Here is a 7476-nt window from a genome sequence, read left to right as displayed (position 1 = left end):
TACTTAAATCCACTAAGCAAAAGTGCATATGCTTAAGCACCTTTTTTAGATTTCCAGTTTTGCTTTTTATACTTTAAGTATTTGTACATGGATTCACACATGCAGTTTTTCCTTATAAGAACATAATGTTTTCAATGTTTGCTTTTAGTAAGTCAAAGTTCAAAATTAAAGGATGAGTGGTCAGGAGATTTAAAAAAAAAATTGATCATGGCTAGAATTCTTGGAAGATTTCAGAGTATGCCTGTCTGAAATTCAACCTTGCAAAGAAGATATTCTAAGAAAACATCAAGCTCAGATATCTGAATAAATGTTAAATGGTAATAAAGAGAAATGAAATAAAAGTTTTTAAAAGAGTTTTAATTGTAATTTTTATTACAAACGATTCAGAGTGTTCGGAGACCCAGCAGGGGTGTTTGCAAGCTGTAATCCCTTACAGACCAGGCTTCTGGGAAAGTCAGGAACTGCTCAGTAATTTAGTGGCTAGTTTAAAAGTAAACTAGCTAACTTGTTTTTATTCTGCCTTGCTCAGCTCATTTCTCTGTTTTTCCCTTTTGCTGGGGGTGTCTTCCCTTTCCAAATGGGGTCTTTGGTCCCCACTCTGCCTGCAGGAATCCCCTCCAAAGTTAGGCCAGTGTTCCCTGGGGATTAAGCTGCTCAGACAGGAGGGCCAAAGTCAAGCAAGCAGTTCCGTTTGTATCTGTGTGACTGTGGGCACGGTTCCCTCTCTCTGAGCCTCACTCCCTATATGATGGGGCTGTTGATAATGTTGGTGTCCCCAAGGGGTTGTTGGAGAGTGGGTGAAGTGTGGCGCACACAGTAAGTGCTTCATAAATGTACTAGTCATTACTACCCCTTGGAGCTGTTGCAGGATAGCCTCTGTTTTCCACAGATGGGGAAACTGAGGCTCAGAGAGGGGCAGTGGCTTTTCAAGGTCACAGAGCTTATATCTTGCTGATTCTAGTTGAGGCCTCAGCTATTCTCCCTGTTCAACCCCCAAACATCCAGCAGGACTGGGCTTATGGGCAGACCAGGCAGGGGTCCTGTGCAGAGGGACGGGATGGGTAGAAGCATATGAGCTTCAGCAGAAACAGCCCGTCTTCCTGAGGGCCTGCTGGGTGCCAAGCACTTTACTCCTTTTCTCATGAATCCTGAAGATACTGTCAAAACTGTCTCATGGTCACCTCCACTTTCTGCTCCAGGAGACTGAGGCTCAGAGGGGTGAAGCCACTTGCTCAGAACAGAGCAAGGTGTGATGGAAGGTCTTTACCCAGCCTCAGGTCTGTCAGCTGAATGAAGGAGAGAGTGGGCAGTCCAAGGGGCACAGTGAACTCTGGATTTGTGGTGTTCAGTCTGTCTCCCCCAGCCCTACAATGGTGAGAGACCACAATGCCAGCATATTCTGGGCTTCCCTAATCTTGGCCCTCCTCACTTCCACTGCCAGTAGGCAGAAGCCTACCTTTATGCTCAGCTCCCAGGGCCAGCAGATGGGCTTTGGGGGCATCTGGAGCCCCTGGGGGTGGGTTGGGCTCTCACTGCCTCCTCTCCTGTGGCCCTGTCCCCAGAGGACTTGCTGGACTCTCTGTGCAAACAGACCTCATGCCCAGCCTGCAGTCTTCCTCTTTGGGACCACTCCAGGTGCCCAGCTCAGGTTTGGAACCTGGGCAGCTCATCACGCAGTGTACAGAGTGTATAGAGTCTTGTACAGGGTAATGGAAGAGATTACGTGGTGCTTGTACCTCCTGGGGTGCTCCTGCCTCCTGTAGGAGGGTCCCTGCATCCCCAAGGGGACACCAGGAGCCATCTCAGCCTCTTATTGCACCAGTGAGGAAAGGCCAGTCCTAATGTCTGAGGAGGTGACAGAAGAGTTCCCCACCTAAAACGATGAGTGGGGGGCTGTCTCCCTTCCATGGGACCGACAAATTTCTGGGCAGTTATGCCATGAACTATTCTCACTGATGCCTCCTACTCCCTTGTCATTAGAAAACTCCTGGCCCTTCTGACCTCCCATTTCTTTAAATCTGCTGACTTTGATATTCTACCCCTCAAACTCAGACCTCATTTCTGTGGGGGGAGGCTTGGGCTGTGGGGCTGGAAGGACAGTATCTGGTCCACATAAACCTTCCCCTTCCTCCTACAACTAAGGTCCCCAGACAGAGCTCCTTCTGCTGTCACAACATCTAACTGCTACAGTTACCATCCCCCACCCTGGGAGAGATGCTGTTTCCTCATTTTGTCGATGTGAGATCAGAAGTGGATGATAGGTGCAGAAAGGAGGCTTGCCTGCTTTCCAGGCCTGTCTCACTTCAAAGCTCTGTGTTCTTTCCTCTGAAAATGCTGCCTTCTCATTACATTTCCTTCCACACTAAAAAAGATGGGTTCTCAGAGGGAATGGCCAAGGGTGATCATGTTGGAAGTCACAGGCGAGTAGAAGGCTTCAGTGAGAATGAAGGTCCGTGAATGTCCCCAAGGGTAACAGCCCATGAATCTGTAGGTCCAGTGGAAAGGAGGGAGTCCCCCAAAGTGCTCATAATTTTAGGTGGGAGACTCTTCTGTCTTCTCCTGAGACCTTAGGACTGGCCTGTCCTCAGTGGTGGAATCAGAGGCTGAGATGGCTCCTGGTGTCCCCTCATGTTGGTCGCCATCCCTCAGCTCTCTGAGCCCCTTTCCTGTGTTATCCCTGGGAACCCCGGGGGAACAACTCTGATGGGCGGGGCAGCTGATATGGACATTGTGTCGTTGGCACAGCCCAACACCATGACTCAAATCTTCTAAACAGAATACAAGCAGGCCCTTCACAGAAGTCTACCAGGGATGCAGGATTTGAGACGTGTGTGGGGAGAGGGAGGTGAGCAAGCACATCCTGGGCAAAGGGAAGAGCTGGTGCAAAGGCCCTGAGGTGGAGGGCAGTGCTGTGGCCTTGACAAACTCTAAGCAACCAGGGTGCCAAGGAGAGAGCCAGGGGTGTGGTATGGTCTGTGTAGGGCCTTGCAGGTTAATTTAAATATATTTAAATAAAACTAAATTAAAAATTCAGTTCCTCAGTAGAGTATATCATATTTTAAGTGTTTAGTATCCCCCTGTGGACAGGACATATAGAGAACATTCCCATCATCACAGGAAATTCTATGGGCAGTGCTGCGCCGGAGACCACTGAGATTCTGGGTGGAAAGTGTTTTTCAGAGGAGACCAGTGAGGTTGGGCTCCAGGGACTCAATAGGTCACGCTAGTAGCCAGTGCCTAGCATGTTCTCTGGAACACAGTAGGTGTCCTCAGACACAGCAGCTTGTCTCTAAGATGACCCCAGCAATCCACATCTGTAAATATTCATGCCCCATGGAGTCACCCTCCATACTAAGAGCTGAGCTGACTGGTGGCAGAAGTGACAGTGTGTGACTTTCAAGGCTACATTATAAAAGGCATCACAGCTTCTCCCTGGGTCTCTTAACAAGTCTCTTAGACTGGGAGAAGCCAGACACCATGTTATGAGGACACACAGCCTGCAGAGACCCCATCTGACGAGCCACCGAGGACTCAGCATTGTATGTGAGTCGCCTTGGAGGTGGAGTGGAGATTCAGTGCAGCCTTCATCTGATGGCCACCTCAGTAGACGCCCTGGGCCAGGACCAGGTTGGTGAGCTCACCCCAAACTCCTGACTTACAAGAGACGTGAGATGATAAAAGATCTCAGTACCATTGCAACCAGCTCTGTAAGCAAGAAAATATTTTTTATTTTTATTTTTTTTGTAGTTCTCTTATGTTTCAAATTCCCAGGCCAGTAAGAATTGCTGACCAGAACTTTGTAACTTTCTATTGCACTGATGCATTCCCATTTGAGTTTCTTTCCCAGGGATGGTAGAACCTACTTGCAGCCATGAGATAACTACACGTTTGTCTGGAAAAGACACGACAAGAAATACGCCACTGCAAATGGTGCCCAGGCACCCACTAAGCCTGCATACAAGGTTGAATGACCAATAGTCACTCCTACCTCATTCTAGTATTAAAATCCCAACCCTGGGAGGGAATTATCCACTATTTATTATTCATGGGATGTGTTTGCCAGCAGGATTCCTGTGTTTGCGTGTCTGGCACTTTACCACAAACATTTAATGATGTTCATTCCCTCCATGCAGTATTCATTTTCATAAAAACCTCCATAAAAACCCACCGACTCTACTGGTTGGGCAGGAGACAGTCCATACTCTCCCCTCCCAGCAGATGCCTCTCCTGCAGTAAATCATTTCTTCCTTGGTATTTCTCCTTGTCTCAGTAATTGGATTTCTGCCCAGGGAGCAATAAACGCCCCACCCCTTGTGGGTCTGTTAACATCCTCAACTAGATAATCCTCAGAAAATACGGCAACATCTTTATTAATGCAGTTTTTCTATCTCATTGATGACTTATTTCTTAGCTCTAGAATTTTGGTACATTTCTTTCTTTTTTTTTCTTTTTTTGGCCGGGGCTGGGCTTGAACCTGCCACCTCCGGCATATAGGGCCAGCGCCCTACTCCTTTGAGCCACAGGCACCTCCTTGAGCTCTAGAATTTTGATGAAGATTTGTACTGCAATGTCTTATACCTGGAAGGGCACCTACTTTGTTTTAAACAAAGAAATGCTTTCATTTTTATCCTAATAATGTCACACATTTGTTTGGAGGCTTTTTAATTTTTTTGTATACCTAATATTCATGACCAGATCATAAGAATGGATGGGATTGATTGTTGATTTATGAGCCAGAACACCTCTAATCCAAGAGGGTGAAGTTATCTAAAACTCTCCATTTAGAAAATTACTAATTATATATTTTCTATCAACTAAAAGGTGAAGGTGTAACAATATTTAAAAAAAAAAAACTCTATTCAAAGGTTAGCTAGACTTAGCTATGTTCAATGGCAAAGAAATTGCTCAAGGAACCCACATTGGTTGTTAACTAAGTACACAGACTTAGTTGCATACAGAGCAAAGGAAATATACATAGATAAGGGAAAGATTTATATTATTTGACAATTAATGTGTCTTACAGAGGCATAATTTATTTTTAAAATGTGTTTCTTAGTTTGTTGGAACATTTTTTAAATTATTAGATTAAGAAATAGCTGCTGACTCAGAAATAAATGGATGGTATGGTATCTTTAAAAAAATTAATTATTTTTATTTATTTATTTTTTATTGTTTGGGGTTCATTGAGGGTACAAAGAATCGGGTTGCACTGATTGCATTTGTTAGATAAAGTCCCTCTTATAATTGTTTCCTATCCCTAAGAGGGGTGCCATATACTGTGACCTGAGGGTATAGTATCTTAAAATACGAAGGGAACTTATTTTCATCCACAACATGCTAGCTTTGTTCCTCTTCACTCTGATATTTTTACTACAAACTACTAATATATATGAGGAGTCAGTCACTTTTGCACACCTAACTTATTTTTAATGGACAAAGGATAATATAATGCGTGAGCCTGAGACTGACTTTTTAACAAAAGATGTTCTCTTAAATGATTTGTACTTGTAAAAATTCACTTGTCTATGCAGAGGCAGCTGGACCCTGTTGGGTGGCCCGTGATCACTCTGGAGGTTCTGCGATGGTCTATCCTCATGGTGATGTGATGATGTATATCTTGCCTAACATTTCAGCTGTGACTCTGAGCTGAGAAGTTCATATTTCACAGCAGTCCTGGTTTTTCCCTGTTTGCTAACTCTATCCTAGAGTTCTTCAGTATGGGAAACGAATTCCTGTTGGTCATATTGATCTTCCGATTGTTATTTCTTCAAATGGGCCCCGATAACTTGTTCTCAAAAATCTTGTCCTTATTTTCACTCCCCTTACGTCTACTTCATCTACAGAGTTATAAATGTGTTTTATAGTTTTGTTTTATTTCTCAATTTATGTTGTTGAATCTTGTAGCAAGTTGGTGGCCTTAAATATTTTCCTACTTGTAGGAAAATGTACTGTTTCCCAGTGACAATTCTGTGCACAGTCTTCTCCGAATAGGTACAGAAAGAATACATCCACATTACCCTCCTCAGATTTGGAGAGTCCTGCCATCAACTGCAGCAAGAGAAATACAGAGAAACGAAAGGAAAGGCCACACTATTCTGAAAGTAGATGTCAAATCCAAAACCAAATTGTAGTGCAGTCTAAAGGTATTTGAAAGGAAAGAACCTAAGATTTCAGGGTGAGATACCTGTGGAGTTGATGATAACGGGGTCACTGGCTGTTTGTGTGCTGCCAGGAAAGGTGGTGAGAAGCGACAGTGCTGAGGGTTGTGGGATGGACAGTCAGTGGAAAAAAGAAGGAGAGTCTGTGTTGCCCAAAAAAGGGTCCTGGGGTGGCTTCCCCAGTTTTATCTGTGGAGAAATCCCTCTTAGAGGGTATGGGTCTCTGTCCCTACCCTGTGAGATCTAGGGAGGCATGGGGAGTTTGTCCAGAATGAGTTTGGAGAAGAAGGATGTGAGCAGCAACTTACACACTCTGTGCTGGTGCCGCCACTGCCCATTCTCAGCCACGGCTTCTCAGATAGTCGCTCAGGTAAGTCATCAGGAAGACAGTGGGGACCTCAGTCTTAATTCACTGAGCCTTTGCTGCTCCAGCCCAGATGGCCACCTTCTCAGTAATTCCCTGGAGCTGCTCCCCTAGGCTGGGTCAATAGAAGGGGAATGTAATTCTTGATATAGCCACCAGGGGGCAGTTGGTTTGGAACATTTAAGATTGTGAGACAGCTTGGGAGCCAAACTGACCGGGACCACATTGAATGGTCAACCGGTGATGGAAGGCTCATGCCAAGGCACTGACAGTGTGAAGATTCTCTGGGTAGGAAGGCTGCACATTTGGACTTGCCTTTCAGAGAGGCTTTGTTTGTAGGAAACTGTCACACGGAGTTCAGGGATAGAATTCTAGAAGCAGGAGGCTGAGTTATGCTGTGACCCTTTCTCTTGACTCAGCACCTCGTCCAGGGGCATCAGCCTTTCTGAAGAAACCTCGAGGCAGGTGTATTTGAGGAGGCATGTGACGAGAGCTCTCAGTTCAGATGCCAGGGAATGATGTAGCGATTTCTCAGGTGTTCAGAGATCTCTGTCACCAGCAGATCAACTACATTCTGGTCCCAGATCCATCCTTCATCAGTGCTGTGACTCTGGGAGAGTCATTTATGACCTAAATTGTGGGTCATAGCCCCTGCTGTATGTATCCCTCAGGGCTGATCTTGGTATCACAGTCAGTCTCCATGAGCTAGAAAGCATCACACTCATGGAAAGGATGAAGTAAACTTCCAACCTTCCCTGCCCCACAGCCATCCAGGCTCCTTCTCTGTATTTAACCACTCTTAAGTGTCTGCCTTATTCTTACATTTTATGATTGAATACTTTAAGGCTCTTAAGGATGCACCTGTCTTCTTAAGGCTTTAATGTATTTAATTGGTTACAGATACATTACCATGTTCACATCTTAGAACAGGGAACTTAGGAACAGAGACATCTC

This window comes from Nycticebus coucang, chromosome 4 (genome assembly GCF_027406575.1).
Source record: "Nycticebus coucang isolate mNycCou1 chromosome 4, mNycCou1.pri, whole genome shotgun sequence".
In the NCBI taxonomy this organism is placed as follows: Eukaryota; Metazoa; Chordata; class Mammalia; order Primates; family Lorisidae; genus Nycticebus; species Nycticebus coucang.
This window is presented reverse-complemented; position numbering follows the sequence as displayed.